Genomic DNA, 17,080 nt, shown 5'->3' on the forward strand with positions numbered 1-17,080 from the left:
TCTGGGCTTCCCAGGTGGCTCAGTGGTAAAGAATCTGCCTGCCAATGCAGGAGACACAGGTTAGATATTTGGGTCAGAAAAGTCCCCTGGAGAAGGAAAAGGCAACCCACTCCAGTATTCTTGCCTGGAGAATTTTATGGACAGAGGAGCCTGGTGGGCTATAGTCCATGGCATGTCAAAGAGTCAGACATGACTGAGCAACTGAGCATGCACACACGAATGCATCTTTATACTAAAGAATATTAGAATAATTTAATAATGGCTAAAGCAAGAAGACTGAGTGCCAAAGGACCGATGCTTTCGAATTGTGATGCTAGAGAAGACTCTTGAGAGTCCCTTGGGTTTCAAGAGATCAAATCAGTCCATCCTAAAGGAAATCAACCCTGAATATTCATTAGAAAGATTGGTGCTGAAGCTGAAGCTCTGACACTTTTGGCCACCTGATGCGAAGAGCTGACTCATTGGAAAACACCCTGGTTCTGGGAAAGACTGAAGGCAGGAGGAGAAGGGGGTGACAGAAGATGAGATGGTTGGATGGCATCACTGACTCAATGGACATGAGTTTGAGCAAGCTCCAGGAGACGGTGAAGGACAGGGAAGCCAGGCATGCTGCAGTCCATGGTGTTGCAAAGAGTCAGACGTGACTTAGCAACTGAACAACAATGACAAAGTGATAAGGCCGGGAAAAACCAAGATAGCAATTAGAAAGGAAAAAATGAAAGTATTCTTTTCAGGAGATATTATCTAGATATCATCTAGAAAACCCCATTAAATTACTGTAAAGCTACCGGAACCAATAAGACAATTCATTCAATGAGGTGATCCAATATGAAATAAATATACAAATATCAAGGGTTTCCCCAGATGCCAGCAACACATTATTTAGGAATTATGATGAAAAAACAATACCATTCATGTAGCCACACTTGCTGGGGATGTTGCGCCCTTGTCTGAGCCCACAGTATCACAGTGTCTCTCATGACAAAGATCCCATCTAGTTTTTTGCCCTCAGCCCTTAACTCCCTCCCAGAAAGCTTGGGGAGAAAGAGCTAAAGTCTTTGGAACTCCTCCCCTGACCTTGACACTTAAGATCTGCAGCCCTGCCTCCAACACAGAGAAACCTTTAACATTCTCCCTTCCAATGCTGTGTTAGCTCCTCAGAATCACATTTCCAATCACATTGCCAATTCAGAAGTTTCTGTATTTGCATCACTAAGAGGTCCATTTGGCTGGTTTTCCTAGGAAAATGGAACAATCTCCTCAAACGGACTATTGAAGTCTCTTCCTCCTGCCAGACAGAAATGGCTTATTTAGAGCTCTCAAATGACAGACTTCTTTTATTTTTTTTTTTTCTTTTAAACCTCACTCTTCCAAAAGCAGTAGTTCTGGACAAAATTCTCGATGATGGTAGAAACTCAAAAGTCATGAGTTTGGGGGAGGGGGTTAATGGAAAGGGGCAAAGAGGATTTTCTGAGGTGATGAAGTGTTCTGCATCTTGTTTGGTGGTGGTTTCACAGGTGTACACAACTGTCAAAAGTCTCTGAATCGAACACCTACACTTTACTGTATGTAAATCATACAAAATAGCTACAATTTTCCAAAGTTAGGGTGCCTCATGGGTCTTGTTTACAGGCTTCTGCGCAGTGTGTAGGGCTTCCCAGGTGACACTAGTGGTAAGAACTCATGTGCCAATGCAGGAGATGTAAGAGATGCAGGTTAGATCTCTGAGTCAGGAAGATCCCCTGGAGGAAGAAATGACAACCCACTCAGTAGTGGAGAACCTGGAGAACCCCATGGATAGACTAGGAGCCTGGCAGACTGCAGTCCATAGTGTTGCAAAGAGTCGGACATGGCTCAAGCAATTTAGCATGTATGCATGTGCCATGTGGAACCTTCACACAGGCCTGCATCGTTTCCCCAGGTACCTTTGATCCTACTGGGCCAGGAAGCTTCTATGGCACTTTCTAGAAACACAGGCCTGGAGTCTCTGGCCACCTCTACTCTGGGCAGAACAGAAGCATAGCCTTAGTTAAGTCACAAGATGTGTTGTTCACAGGAAAGATTATGTCGATTTGCTTTAAATGTCCAGAAAATGCTGTTGTCTCAGCATGTATCCCTACATTTCCTCTGAGGTGGAATTTGGAGTTTACCCACAAGTTTGCCCTGAATCAAAAATGCTTCCAACTTTTCCTTCACCCTTGGGGCATAATTAGACATTTCTACTACTAGAGTCACTGTGATAGGGAGAGATTCAGTTTCTTTCCAGCTGGTCTCTGCTAGGATGCAGAAAAGTGGCAAAGAGCAAGAAGAGGCTAAAGAAATTAGATTCAGGGGGGAGATGCCAGGATATCTAAAAGAAGAGTAATCAGCATAAGAAAGGAAGAGGTTTGCCATATAATGGACAAGAACTAGTAACAGGACCTAAGTGTAGAAAGAAAACAAGGATTAGGTTACTCCCAACCCACCCCTACTGGGGATTCACATACATCCTAGGGAGAAGTTGCAAAGTAAAACTGAAGTCACTGGGTCCCCAGTCATCCAAGCCATTCTGCTAGGGGTTTCTATTAGTCTCTACAGTTAATTGCCCTCAAACTTATTGTCTTAAAAACACCCAAACATCATTTCATAGTTTCTTTGGGTGGAGAATTATTGAGGAGCTTCAGTTCAGTTCAGTAACTCAGTCGTCTTCCCCGGTGCCTCAGCTGGTAAAAAATCCGCCTGCAATGCAGGAGACCTGGGTTCAATCCCTGGTTTGGGAAGATCCCCTGGAGAAGGGAAAGGCTACCCTACCCACTCCAGTATCCTGGAGAATTCCACGGACTACATAGTCCATGGGGTCGCGAAGAGTCAGACCCAACTGAGTAACTTGCATTATATTTCATTGAGCAGCTTAGCAGGATGGTTATGGCTCAAGGTGTCTCATGAATCATATGCTGTAGTCAAGATATTAGTGGTCATCTGAAGGCTTGACTGGGGCCAGAGGATGCACTTCCAGCCTGTGGGCAGAGGGCCTGAATTCCTTCTTTTCAGACTGCTCCCCTGGATGCTTTAGTAATCATAGTGTGGTGGTCACTTTCCCCCCAGAACAAGTGATCCACGAGAGAAAGGGAGAAAGGCATATTGTCATTTGTGACCTTGTAGTAAAAGTCACACACCACCATTTCCACCACATTCCATCTGTTAGAGGTGAGTCATTGCATGGCCCACACTCAAGAGGAGTAGAATTGAGCTTCGCTTTTTGATTGGGGGAATATCAGAAAATTTGTGGATATATTTTAAAGCCAGCACAGCAAATCACTCCTTCCTCCATCCCCCAGGAAGGGAGAGAGAGAAATGTAAAAGAGGAAGAAGTTTGTTTTTATAGAAGGCAAACATTTCAATTAATCCTTTTACTAGTTTTTTAATTTTTTATTTTATATTGCAGTATAGTTGATAAGCAATGTTGTTTAGTTTCAGGTGTACAACAAACTTTCATTTATGTTTATACTTGTATCTATTCTTTTTCAAATTCTTTTCCCAATTAGGTTGTTACAGAATATTGAGCAGAGCTCCCTGTGCTATACAGAGTAGGTCCTTAACCCTGATGTGTGACCCTTGTTATGATGTGAGTCAGTGAACCTACTGATGGTTAAAGACATTTTAGGTTAGGTTTTCTGTCCTCAGAGCTGAGAAACATCCTTATTCTACAGAATGTTGCATGTTAGGGCTCATCATGCAAGTGGACAAGTAGAACGGAGGTCAGTGAGGTAAGACCATTTGCTCAGGAGAGGCAATCCTATCCATCCTGTCCCCAGTCCAAGGGAATGGACCATGAGAAGTCTGAAACCAACCCTGGTAATTCCATTCCCCTTGTGAAATTGGCTGGTTTAGATCAGTGGTTCTCAAACTGGAGCAAGAGAGTTGGCCTCACCCCAGAATTTCGCTTTCAGTAGGTCCAGCATGGGCTGAGAAACAGTATTTCTAAGAAGTTCTCAGGTGCTGCTGCTTTTGGGAATCACTAAATCAGGCCAGTGAAATGGTACAGGGGATAAGTCTTCTAGGGAGCACCCAGAGAAGACTTCCTACATGTCAAAGAGACTGAAAAAGAGGTAGGGTTTGGGGACTTCCCTGGTGGTCCAGTGGCTAAGACTCCACACTCCCAGTGCAGGGGGCCCAGGTTGAATCTAGTTAGGGAACCAGATCCTGCATTCACAATGATTTACAATCCTGTGTGCCCACAACTAAGATGTGGCACAGCCAAGTAAGTGAATATTTCTTTAAAAAAGAGGTAGAGTTTTGTTTGTTTGTTGCTTTTGGATGTTGGCGTGTGAAAGTGGGCTGCCAGGAGCCCTCCTGTGATGGTGAGGACAGGAACCAACAGAGCAACACTGGCAGATCAGAAAGACGGTAAAAACCTGGGGCTGTGATGGTGTCCTAGGGGTTCTGGATTGACCAGCCCTGAAGCTCTTACAGTCACACTTGATTTGTGAGAATATAAGTTTCCTTACTGGTCAAATCATTAGGAATTCGGTTATTTTTTTTTCAGTTGGAAAAAACTCCCAAGCTCATGCATATACAAAAATTTAAGTTTATAATGCATCTTGGCACATTGTATTCCAAAAAACTGAACCAATTTACACTCCCTCCAACAGAATGTCAGAGTGCTTGCTTCCCTACGCCCTTGTCAACACTGGATAATAGCAGTTTAAAAATCTTTGCTGGTTTGACAGGTGAAAAATGACATCTCTTCGTGTTAATTTGCATGTCCATGATTACTAATGAGACTGAGGATTTTTTTAAAAAATATTCATTCTTCTTGAAGCAGATGCAGTGTAGACAAGAGATTAAGCTCTAAGCATAATGTATCCATGATAATCACCATTCATTACTTTTGCTTACTCAGGTGGGACTGAAAACATGTAGCTTAGGCTGTTAACTCTGATGCAAGCTTGGGATCACTGTTGTACTTGGCAATTGCTGTGTTTGGGCAGAGGCGTCAAATCTGCCTTGATCACCCGCAAAAAGCAGAACCTCATCCCTGAGTTTTTTATCTTTCCCCTTTGGATCCTTTTACCTTGAGTTTTGTGCTTCTGTGGCTGCCGTTTCTCTCCTCTCCAAAGTGGTCAAGAGTATAAACAGAGCTGACAAAGGCTTCCTTTCTGAAGAGCATTAAAAATTCACTCAAAAGCAAGGGGACATCCTCAGACATTTTGCAGCTTCATAAAGCAAAATGCAGCAGATGACTCAGGCTAGACACAAGTCAAGTTGAAGATCATTGCTCACAGCAAGCTGTTTGTCTTCAACGTTACCTCCAGCATCGTGTATTACAGTGATGGAGCTTTAGAAATGATGTTCCTGACCAGGATGGGCAGAGGCTGGGAAGTTGTCACTGTTTCTGCCAGTTGCCTGAAACAATGAATTGTCAGGATTCTTGCTCAAAGTCTGATGTACTTGCTTCTCATGTATTTTTTGCCTTGTTTGAGTTTGCAATTGGAGGCAGCTTGGTGAATAAAGAATTGTTTAGGAAATATGGTTCTTCACTGGAGAGGTCAAGGTGTTAGATTGAATAAGCCACAGTGAGGGCATAAATTGCGTTTGCTTTATTAAACACACACACACACACACACACACACAGCCTGACACACACTCAGTGCTCAAAGCTCCATGCTGAGTGAGAGAATGAAAGTACACAGGCGAGCATTGCCCTTCTCTCATTGATCTGTAATATGATGAAATCTGTTATTGGTTTTGAATTGGAGCTGCCTGGCTCATCAGATAATTCAGTTGTTGAGATTCTCCTTGATATTCGTGGGAAACCGGGGCTCTAGACTGGCCAAAAGAATGATATTGGGATGGTTCGTTGCCCAGGGAAGGAAGGTTGCTGGGTTGGCTGTTTCAATAGGGCTCACAGGGTATCTGCTGCTTCTCATCAGATGGAGCCTGTGGGCATCAGCTGTGCAAAAGAAAATCCCTGGTGTGGGCAGGCTCCCGGAGTGACTACCTGTCAGGGTGACTCACATCGACCAAGCGCACAAAGGCTGATCTACAAAGGCAGAGTCTATGGATTTACACTGAGGAGCGTCGTTGTGAAGGGGTGTCAGGCAAATCAGCCGTAGGGCCGGAATGCTCTCTCTCGAGGTGAAGGCACAATGAGAAGCGACCTTACCATCAGGGAAGTTGTTTGTCAAGTTAGCAAGTTAAAGAAGGACATGTCAGGCAGAGACGAAAGCACCTGGGAAGCACAGAGGTATGAGAGAACATCTCTGATCTGAAAAGCTACAGTTAATTCCAGTTTTATCAGTGGGTAAAGGACCAGGGTGGGCGAGCAGGAAATGAAACTCAGGGAGGTGGGCAGGAGATAGATCAAGAATGACAAGTATCACGTGCAGAAAAGATAGCTAGCAGGAGGCTGCTCCACGGCACGGGGAGCTCAGCGTGGTGCTCTGTGATGAGCTAGAGGGGTGGGATCAGGGGGTGGGAGGGAGGTCCACGAGTATGTTATATGTGTTAGTAGCTCAGTCGTGTCTGACTCTTTGTGACCCCATGGAATGTAGCCTGCCAGACTCCTCTGTCCATGGAACTCTCCAGGCAAAAATACTGTAGTGGACTGCCATTTCCTTCTCCAGGGGATCTTCCTGATCCAGGGATCAAACCCGTGTCTCCTGCATTAGCAGGCGGATTCTTTACCACTGGCGTCACCTGGGAAGCCCAGCTTCATGTTATATGTACATTAAAAATGAAATTTTCCCTCCCTAATTTTTAAGTGAAATTTCAGCTTCAGGAAGATGTGCTGTGTTTATTCTTCAGCTTCTTGTGGGACTAAGAGTTAACACTTAGTACCTGTTGGACAGATGTACCCCCATACTAAGAACTTGGTGTAGATGTTGAGGCTGCTGAGATGGCAGTGAGGATTTCTACTGGGCAATGATGTGATCAGATGATCCGATGGTCAGACTGGCAGGTGGAGAAAGGCATCTGGAAGGCCCTGAGGTAGGAGGCTGGGAAAGTAGTTACTGGAAGATTGAACGGGAGCTGGAGGCCTGGTGGGGGAAGTGGAGGGGAGGGATGGGAATAGCCAGATTTACTAACCTTTGACACTTCTTTAAAATATATCAGATAAGCTCTATGGAAATCTGTTTTTAGTCCTTGTTGTGCAGTCACTCAGTCATATCGCTCAGCATCAGTCCTTCCAATGAATATTCAGGGTTGATATCTTTTAGGATTGACTGATCTCCTTGCTGTCCAAGATAGTCCTAATCTAATTTTATTTGAAATATAAACTTGGAATTGGCGTTCTGGAAGCTTTCAGCTTTTCTTTGATTGGATTTGATTCTTGTGGGGTGGCCCTCTCATTTACTTGTGCCTTTTTAATTTTCATTTTTATTTTCTCTTCTCTGTTAACCTCTAGAGGCAGAAAGCAAGACTCCAACTTGACACTTGGGTCCTTGAAACCCGAGACTTGGAGAAGCAGCTGCATGTTCTGAGGCAGGCATGGGATTTTCATTCTTTATTTCCTTTTATTAAGAAATGTTTTCCCCTTGCTTAATGTTATCCTGAATTTTATTTTCAAAAATGCAAGAAGTAAATTGGATTTCCTCCCGTGACTACACAAAAGATGGTCTTATACTTTTCTCCTCCTCTCTCACTCCCTTCTCTTCTTTCCTCCAGTTTTTAATGATGCTTTCAATGCTTTCCTTTTGATCTTCTGTGTTTTTTTAGGAGGATGCCAACTACCCATTTTTTGGTGAACATTTCTATGTACTCCTAAAGAAAGGTCAACCCCAGGCACTCAAACTTGTATGAGCTTCCCTATCACTAGCTGTGTTTCTTTGCTGGAATCTTTCAGGAAAAATCATTGTGACACACAATGTTTGTGTTTAGTTGTGTCTGCAGAACATGAGATGGTTAGGTAGCATCACTGATTCAATGGACGTGAATCTGAGCAAACTCCAGGAGATATTGGAGGACAGAGGAGCCTGGCGTGCTGCAGTCCATGGGGTCATAAAGAGCTGGACACAACAAATCAACTGTTGAAAAGCAGCAGCTAATTATTTGTAAATGGGGGCTTCCCATGTGGCACTAGTAGTAAAGAACCCACCTGCCAATGCAGGAGACGTAAGAGACTCAGGTTCGATTCCTGGGTCAGGAAGATCCCCTGGAGGAGGTCATGAAACCCACTCCAGTATTCTTGCCTGGAGAATCCCATGGACAGAGGAGTCTGGCGGGCTACAGTCCATAGGGTCATAAAGAGTCAGACATGACTGAAGCAATTATTTATAAATAGTATCTCTGTATCTTATCCCCAAGTATTACACAGGAGACTGTTCTAGAAACTGTAGATTATTGTTCAGATGATTTTCACACTGATACATTGATGGCTACAAATGAAGAACTTTTTATGTCTCTCTAAGGTTTCCAGGAATGTGGACAGCTCATGAGTTACAAAAGTGGAAAAAAAAAAAAAAAAGATTGTAAACATGCAACTCTGACCAACCTGAAAAAGTCTTAAAATTTTGTGAAAAAATATTTGGAAGTTATGTTGTCTTTTGAGTCTCTCATAAAACTGACTTTCTGATGTTTTGCTTCTTTTAATTTTCCCCCTGATGCGTCTCTCTGGGGTAGAGGGGCTAAACATAGAACAAATATAACACCTTTGAGCAAAACAGGGACATGGTTTGTCCTGGTTAGAACAGTATATACTTATCTTAAGGGTTTCTGGAACCATTCTGTTTTTAGTTTCATCCTTCGGTTAGTTAATTCCTTAAAACCATAGACAAACATTATTTAAACTGGTAAATCTTTCTAAATATTGGCTTTGCAATAGGCTCTCATTAGTTATTTTCCAGATCAAGTGGAAATAATTAAATAAAATAACTGAATTGTTAAACAAAACTTCTGAATATCTGAACCATTGCCTGAACCAAAAAGAAATACATGTTCATTCTTGAGTGCTGAGGCAGGCAAGCTATTGGGTTTTCTTCAAAACAGCTCAGAGGCAAACAGAGTTAGATTGTGTCTGTGCTAGAACACTTTTTATACTAATGAAAAGGACCTATGTAAATACCAATTCAGAGGAGAGAAACATGTTTGGGGAAAAAACAGGGAAGTTTGTTTCTGAGACAATGTCAGTTTGTTGAGTATCATCAGCTGGACCCATCACCTGGCAGGAGGTGGAGGGAGAATAATGCATTGGAATCTGAAGATGGAAGAGGCTGGTGATATTTCTTTGATTTTATGAGATTCCAGAGGTAAGAGTTATAACCAGGCATTCCCTATTGTAGACATTTGCCAATTTATGCCCTAATGTTGCAATGAATCTCCAGAAGGACCAAGCACGGTCAGGTGTTATTATTAAAACTAATTAAATCACCCTGAGTTATGGCTTATCCCAGGCATGATCTAGCAGAATGATCATAATAAAGTCTGGCGAAAACAAATAGGTGAAGACTGGTTAAGCAGGGAGTTCCACTGATATTTTTTTCACTCTAAAAACAAACCTTTCCCCAATACCAGAAATTATTAAGTCTCACTGTGCTTTAATTTTAGTAATAATGCATCATTGCAGCCTGACTTGTGTTTATCATGGAGAAGCAGGAACTGACTTGCTTGTGTAGTGTTTATATTTTAAGTCACATTTGCCAAGGTAATTAAATAAGAGATTAAATCACAATAAGTATCCCGGGGCATTGTAGTCACAGCTTAGACGTGAAACAGCAGAGTGTCCCTCTTTTTGCATCTCAATATAGCAAAGTCATTGACGGCCGAGGAACAGTCAGGGAGCCGATTAGTTTTCTAGGCTCTAAACAACTAATTGTTTGAATGAAAATGCAAGTTAAATATCATCATCATAACAGAGAGAAAGTGAGATGTAATGAACTCAAAAGCATCATCTGTAGAAAAGTAATTTAAAATGTTCACTTAAAATATAGCCAGTTTGGGGAGGAAATGAGCGGGAAAAGAGTTTTGCAGCAAACACATTTTTTTACTGACATATAATGGACATACAACATTGTATTAGTTGCAGGTGTACAACTTAATGATTCGATATTTGTATATAATGTGAAAGATATCACAATAAGCCTAGTTAACACCCATCCCCAATCATAGTTACAAAAAATTTTTTTTTGTGATGAGAAATTTTAAGACCTACTCTCTCTTAGCAACTTTCAAATATGCAATACAGTATTATTAACTATAGTTGTCATGCTGTATGAAGCAAACACACTTGCGAGCATCAATGTGTGTGTGTGTGTGTGTGTGTGTGTGTGTAAATGGATGCCTGGATCATATATATGTATTTGTGTATGTGTATATGTATACACATATATGTATATACACTTGCATACATGTAAAGTTACAAGTATATTGGTAAAAATGAATGAAATAGAGTGCATGGTTAATCAAATTCATTTTTATGGTCTATGTACCTTGCCAAATAATTCACTTGAATGGATATGGCATGGGGGGAATGTTTGAAATGAATTACTGGGTTTTGCTAAACCTGTGGTGATAGTTAATTTTACATGTCAACTTGGCTAGGATATAGTACTTAGTCTAAGTGTTGCTGTGGAGGTGTTTCTGTAAACATCATTAACATCCACAGTCAGCTGACTTTAGGTCAAGGAGGTAGTGAGGTGGGCCCTACCCAATCAGTTGAAGGTCCTAAGAGCAAAAATTGAGATTTTCTGGAGAAGAAATTCTGCTTCAAGACTCGCATCCTGCCTGAGTTTCCAGCCTACTGTTCCTATGAATTTCAAACTTGCCAAGTCTCACATTCACAAAATCCAGTTTAAAAAAATAAATCTGTGTATATATTCTGTATACATTGTTGTTCACTCACTCAGTCACGTCCAACTCTTTGCGACCCCATGGATGCAGCACTCCAGGCTCCCCTGTCCTTCGCCATTTCCTGGAGTTTGCTCAGACTCATGTCCATTGATGATGCCATACATGGATGCATATTTGTACATATCCTACTCTTTACTTTTGTCTCTCTGGGGAACTCTGGTTATACCTTCTCAGTTAGCTTTCCATATACCAGACAGTATCCATCTTTCTTGTGGATTTCTTGATCTGAATCTTAATTTTCAGTCACCTCATTTGATTCATACTTAAATTAGGTTACATTAATTTATTTTTTTTCCATTTATTTTTATTAGTTGGAGGCTAATTACTTTACAACATTGCAGTGGTTTTTGTCATACATTGAAATGAATTAGCCATGGATTTACATGTATTCAAACCCAAATATTAAAATACGGATGAAATTCTGAAGGAGAGTTTTATTAGGGAGGAAAGTAGCTGAGATAACACAATGAAATTTCATCTTCTCCTTTTTCTTCAGCGATCCAAATTTGGGATTCTTTTTTCTTTTTTTTTTTTTTTTTGAGGTCTACTTTCTGATAAAGAAATCCAGAGCAGCCATTTCTAATGGTAATGTGATTTAGGCAGCTCTTAGATTTCCTGTGCATATATTTAAGAGAAATATGGCATGGTCAGTTTTCTTTCAAATGAAAATAGATAAAAAGCCAAGAGTTTTGACTTCTGCCAGGGGTTTTGGGAGAAGGCATTGGCACCCTACTCTGGTGCTCTTGCCTGGAAAATCCCATGGATGGAGGAGCCTGGTGGGCTGCAGTCCATGGGGTCGCTCAACTGAGTGACTTCACTTTCACTTTTCACTTTCATGCATTGGAGAAGGAAATGGCAACCCACTCCAGTGTTCTTGCCTGGAGAATCCTAGGGATGGGGGAGCCTGGTGGGCTGCTGTCTATAGGGTCGCACAGAGTCAGACACAACTGAAGCGACTTAGCAGCAGCAGCGGCAGCAGCAGGGATTTTGAGTTCTGTGTTATGAGGCATTGAATGAAAACTGTTTCTACTCACAACACTCCTGACATCAAATGTTGAAATGTGTGGGTTTTCCACACCAAGCAGTTCTCTGAGGACACCAACTGGGTATCCTACAACTGAATTCAAGTCTGGCATTAACTGCTCTGTGTTAGAGTTGACCCCACAGGTTAAGGGCTCAGTCCCATGAGACTGAGATGCCAATTGCAAATAGTGGATCTCCTGGTAACCCATGGGTTTCCTTGGTAGCTCAGATGGTAAAGAATTTGCCTGCAATGTAGGAGACCCAGGTTTGATCCCTGGGTCAGGAAGATCCCCTGGAGGAGGGCATGACAACCCACTCCAGTATTCTTGCCTGGAGAATTCCCTGGATAGAGGAACCTGGAGGGCTACAGTCATGGGGTCACAAAGACTCGGACACAACTGAGTGACTAACACTAACTAACTAACGAGGTAACTCATTCCTTGTCTGACATGACTATATCAGGAGTTCTCATGACACTCTCCTCAGGTTCAGTAATTTGCTGTAACAGCTCATAAAACTCAGGGAAATATTTTGTTTACTGTCATCAGATGGTTATAAGGAATATTATAGTGGATACAAATGAACAACCAGATGAAGAGGTCCAGAGTGTAAGGTTCAGAGGGGTCCCAATGCAAGAACTCCTGTCCCCACAATTTGGGGTTTGCCCAGACTGCAAAGAGGCCCTTACATCCTCTTGTGGCACGGATGCATTCAACTACCCTGGAAGCTCTCTAAACCCCTTTACTTCGGGCTTCTATGGAGTTTCCATTATGTCGGCATGATTGGCTATATTACTGACCACTGGTAATTATTAACTCAGTCTCCAGCCCCTCTCCCCTCTGGAGGTCAAAGGGTGAAGCTCAAAGTTCCATCCCACCAATCACATGGCTGGTACCTCTGGCAGCTAGATCCCTCCCTGAAGTTATCAGAAGACATTACTATTACTCCTGTCACTCGATAAATTCCAAGGGTTTTAGGAGCTCTGTGTCAAGAACCAGGGGTGAAGACCAAATGTATATTTATTATGTCATGGTATCAGAGTGATAGTTTTAAATTTTCTACCCTTCTAACAAAAAGAAAACTCTTGCCAGAAGTGATCTGTCCAGATGATATTTTAGTAAGTAGTGTTAGTTGCTCAGTCATGCAGCCCCATGAACTGCAGCCTGTCAGGCTCCTCTGTCCATGGGATTCTTCAGGCAAGAATACTGGAGTGGGTTGCCATTTCCTTCTCCAGGGGATCTTCCCAACCTGGGGATCAAACCCATGTCTCCTGCATTGTAGGCAGATTCTTTACCAATCTGAGCCACCCGGAAGCCCATATTTTAGATAAAGGTGTTACTCACAGTCAGTGAGGGTTTCCATTTATCCATTTCCTTTGCTTTCAGGTGAGGAACTCCAGACTGTCTGGAGCAAGGGTCAGGAGGTCATGGACCCACCGCATGCCCATTCCCACCTCTTCTCAGAGGAGGAGGAGGAGGGGCTCATGGGGCCCTGAATTGGAGTTTGATCATGCACGTCTTCTTAATAGGATTAGTCTGCTTGCAGAGAGGGTGTGTTCCATCTGTCCTCAGCTTTCTCTTGGTGGTGAGGGGCCCCCACTGTGGAAAAAGCAAGCGATTGCTGAATTCTGTGTGTGCCTGGGCAGCCAGTTTATTTCTAGAATAAAGGATTTGGAGCCTCGTCATGGGTGCACTGGAATGCCATGCCATCCGGCCCAGCATTTAGAATAAGAGAATAGAGTAGATCTGACATTTTGATCTCTGCCTGTGGATTCTATTTCTCACTTAGTTTCTAACTTCAGAGGAGAAAAAAAGATTGTCTTTAGTTAACTCCCCAATCCCAATAATATTAACCCAACAGTTCTTGAGCACTGCACCAGATGGGGTCCCAACTAAGCGGAAACCAATCCTGCTTGATTTTGGCAGAAGAAGAATGCATGGGAAGGAGACCAGGAAGCAAAAGAGGGAGACAGAGAACCTTCATGTGGGTTATGACCTGCAGCAAGGGCAGTTGGGCAGCCAGAACCACTGGTCACCTGCAGTTCCAATCTGCTTAGAACCCCCTGATTCCCCCTGACCCTGAAACCCAGGACACAGTTTGCTGCCTCTGGGCTTGAGATGCAGCTGTGGTCACAAATAGTGTGGAGTCTATGCCTCCCTCTCCTTTTCTGATCCCCTGATTCCTGTGTCACAGGTTTAGGATGGGGTGTCTGAGTGGCTGAGCTGAAGCCACCCTCCACTGCCTCAGGGACAATGGGGGCAGGCAAGTAGCGTTTGATGCTTGACTCCTGTAGCAGGGGGCCCTCACATCCCACCAGTCTTCAAAGGAGAGCTTACAAAAAACAATGAGGAAAATGAACAAATGTTGCCCACCGAGGCTGAGGTGTTGTTCAGTAACCCAGTCATGTCCGACTCTTTGCAACCCCATGGACTGCAGCACGCCTGGCTTCCTTGTCCTCCACCATCTCCTGGAGCTTACTCAAATTCACGTCCTTTGAGTCAATAATGCCATCCAACAATCTCATCCTCTGTTTTCCCCTTCTCCTCCTGGGTTAGCACATTTAATTATCTGGAGGTAGCCTCCATTCTCTCCTTGGAGATGCATGTGAGCGAGAAATGTTGTTGCTGGTGTTCAGTCTCTCAGTTTCTCTTTGAGAAACCATGGACTGAGAAACCACAGCAGGCTTCCCTATCCTTCACTAACTCCTGTAGCTTGCTCAGACTCATGTCCAAAGAGTCAGTGATGCCATCCAAACATCTCATCCTCCCTTCTCCTTTTGCCTTCAACCTTTTCCAGCATCAGGGTCTTTTCCAATGAGTCAGCTCTTCAGATCAGGTGGCCAAAGTATTGGAGCTTCAGCTTCAGCATCAGTCCTTCCAATGAATGTTTAGGATTGCTCTCCTTTAGGATTGACGGCTTTGATGTCCTTCCTGTCCAAGGGACTTTCAAGAGTCTTCTCCAGCACCACAGTTTGAAACCTTCAATTCTTTGGTGCTCAGCCTTCTTTATGGTCCAACTCATGAGTCTGTACATGACTACTGGGAAAGCCATAGATTTGAGCAAAAAATAGTAAGTGGAAAACTCACTCTCCTCCCTCTCCAAGCAGCTCTTTGCAGACATAAGAGTTCTGCAGAAAATTCAGTGCCTTTGTGATGGCCAGCATGCATTTATTTTATTCCTACTGTATACCCACTATGGATCTAATTTCTATGTGGGAGCTTCTTCCTCTCCTTGCCTGGGGCAGCCTCGTTTAAATGTCCTCAGTGTCCGAAAGCCCAAATCCTGCAATCTGTGCCCAATTCCCATATTCATTTGAGATTCAATTTGTTTCCATGTAATGTGCATGCATTATATACCTACTGTGTGTAAACATTATACTAGAGTCTGTTACTGTGTGGATCACAACAAACTGGAAAATTCTTAAAGAGATGGGAATACCAGACCACCTGACATGCCTCCTGAGAAATCTGTATGCAGGTCAAGAAGCAACAGTTAGAACTGGACATGGAGCAACAGACTGGTTCCAAATCGGGAAAAGAGCACGTCAAGACTGTATATTGTCACTCTGCTTATTTAACTTATATGCATTGTACATACATCACGAGAATTGCTGAGCTGGATGAAGCGCAAGCTGGAATCAAGTTGCTGGGAGAAATATCAATAACCTCAGATATGCAGATGACACCATCCTTATGGCAGAAAGGGAAGAACTAAAGAACCTCTTGATGAAAGTGAAAAAGTTGGCTTAAAACTCAACATTCTGAAAACTAAGATAATGGCATCTGGTCCCATCACTTCATGGCAAATAGATGGGGAAACATTGGAAACAGTGAGAGACTTCATTTTCTTGGGCTCCAAAATCACTGCAGATGGTGACTTCAGCCATGAAATTAAAACACACTTGTTGCTTGTAAGAAAAGTTATGATGAACCTAGACAGCATATTGAAAAGCAGAGACATTACTTTGCCAACAAAGGTCCATCTAGTCAAAGCTATGGTTTTTCTAGTAGTCATGTATGGATGTGAGGGTTGGACTATAAAGGAAATGGAGTGCCATAGAATTTATGTTTTTGAACTGTGATATTGGAGAAGATTCTTGAGAGTCCCTTGGACTGCAAGGAGATCCAACCAGTCCATCCTAAAGGAAATCAGTCCTGAATATTCATTGGAAGAACTGATGTTGAAGCTGAAACTCCAGTATTTTGGCAATCTGATGGGAAGAACTGACTCATTTGAAAAGACCCTGATGCTGGGAAAGATTGAAGGCAGGAGGAGAAGGGGACAACAGAGGATGAGATGGTTGGATGGCATCACCGACTCAATGGATATGGGTTTGAGTAGCTTCTGGGAGTTGTTGATGGACAAGGAGGCCTGGCATGCTGCAGTCCACGGGGTCTCAAAGAGTAGGATGTGACTGAGTGAATGAACTGAACTAAGACTCTGGGGGGAAGAGGAGGGAATAGATTTAGAAGTAAATAAAAGGAGGTCCCTGCTGTTTAGGAGCTGTGGACCAATTGTGAGAGACAGTGAACAGCTGATTATAGTGCAAGAGAACTTCTCTGGTGGCACGGTGGTAAAGAATCCGCTTGCTAATGCAAGAGATGCAGGAGATGCAAGTTTGATCCCTGGCTTGGGAAGATCCCCTGGAGAAGGAGATGGCAACCCATTCCAGTATTCTTACCTGGGAAATCCCATAGACAGAGGACTCTGGCTGGTTCCTGCCCATGGGACTGCAAAGAGTCGGACACGATTTAGCGACTGAAAAACAATAACAACACAGTGCAAGAAAACACCGAGTCAGTGTAAGAGGAGGAACAGAGTGCTTCATTCATGGAGGAAGGGGAACCTGCATGGAGGCAATGTCATGGCTGCAGGGTGAGAGGGAGCAAGTCATCCAGAAGTCTCGTGGGACCACAGTGGGGAGAGCAGGAGGGATGGCAGCCATGGTCAGTATCGTTGTACTTTTCCAACTGCTTCCGGCTTGTATGCCTGAAGACAGTGGGGACGAATGGGCTTCGAGACGCTCAGCACCTGGAACAGAGGCTGTTGAAGGAGCACCGATCAGCATGTGGCCAGCTGTGCTAACCACACCCTCGGCCAGCTGCTTTCATATCTTCTCTCCCATCATCATGGCAGCCAGCAAGCTGCCCACAAGCTCCCAGGGCTCACAAATGGGGCAAAAAAAGTGATGCTCCCAAATCCAGTTTTATCAGAAAAGAAAGGATTGTTC

Source organism: Odocoileus virginianus, chromosome 7, assembly GCF_023699985.2.
Source record: "Odocoileus virginianus isolate 20LAN1187 ecotype Illinois chromosome 7, Ovbor_1.2, whole genome shotgun sequence".
In the NCBI taxonomy this organism is placed as follows: Eukaryota; Metazoa; Chordata; class Mammalia; order Artiodactyla; family Cervidae; genus Odocoileus; species Odocoileus virginianus.